Raw genomic sequence first — 1161 nt, 5'->3', positions numbered from 1 at the left:
TCACGTTACCGACTCTTTCATACAAAGTCAGCTGGTTGTACCAGGATATGTTACCTAGCAAGCCTGATGTTCTCTGGCCCCCTATGTTATCTAAATGGTCAAGTGAGTGGTCCTGGGATCCAGAGGTGAACTGTTTCCTTTACCCCCTCCCCTCTATCCTGAAAGCCCTGCATTCTGCTCAGCTTCAGGAAATCCACTTTAAATTCTTACATCGGGCTTATATTGCCCCAGGACAGCATAAATATATGGTCTCTACAGACTCTGGACACTGTATCAAGTGTAAAGCACCGAATGCCCTTTTTATGCACAATTTCTGGCACTGTCCAAAGATTAAAAGGTTCTGGAATAAGATACTGTGGTATGTAAGATCTACTTTCCAGATTGTGCTCCCTCTGGACCCAGCAGCGCTCCTTAGCCTTAACACTACAGCCTGGTGTTTACTCCCTCTCAAGCTCATTATGTCCCGTTTCTGTATGTTTTGCTGACTTTGGGAAAGAAATTGATTTTAAACCATTGGATATATAGAACTTCCCCCTCTATTGCTAACCTCAAGTCCCTTCTTACTACTACGTTATATTTTGAACGTCAATCTACTCTCCCAGACCTTGACCGTAATGCTCTGCATTTCTACAAGAAGTGGGGACCGTATATTGACTCTCTGCCATCTCCCCAACAACTCCACGTTCTGAAAATATTTGACTCACTTAGTTGGGATGCTTATCGCAAATTATGTATTCCTATTGGTGATAACCCCCTTATGGCCCCTAGGTGACACTCGTTCCCTTCCCATTGGCACGGAGCGGGATGGTCCCTTCGCTACTTATGTGTGTGCCGTGCTTCACAGGCTTTAGCATCTACAACCCCCTCACCCCCCTATAAATTCATATCCATGTCTCTGTTGTTCTGTTCTTTTTCTTTCTTTCTCTGTTGCTGTATTAGTAGTTTCGTTAGTATGTATTAATGTATTAGTGTGCAGATTTTATACTGTATAGTGCACTTTGGGTCTGGACTTTTGACAATATGTACTACTGATGGTGTGAAGTTGCATTGCCACGGTTTCCCACGCTGTTTAAATCTACCCACGGCGTCAGTGGTGGCTCTCAATGCTTAGTCTTACCCTCTGTAGCCTATCTGTACCAGGCATATATTTCATCTGCACTT

The sequence above is a fragment of the Pseudophryne corroboree genome, chromosome 3 (genome assembly GCF_028390025.1).
Source record: "Pseudophryne corroboree isolate aPseCor3 chromosome 3, aPseCor3.hap2, whole genome shotgun sequence".
NCBI classification, from domain to species: domain Eukaryota; kingdom Metazoa; phylum Chordata; class Amphibia; order Anura; family Myobatrachidae; genus Pseudophryne; species Pseudophryne corroboree.
This window is presented reverse-complemented; position numbering follows the sequence as displayed.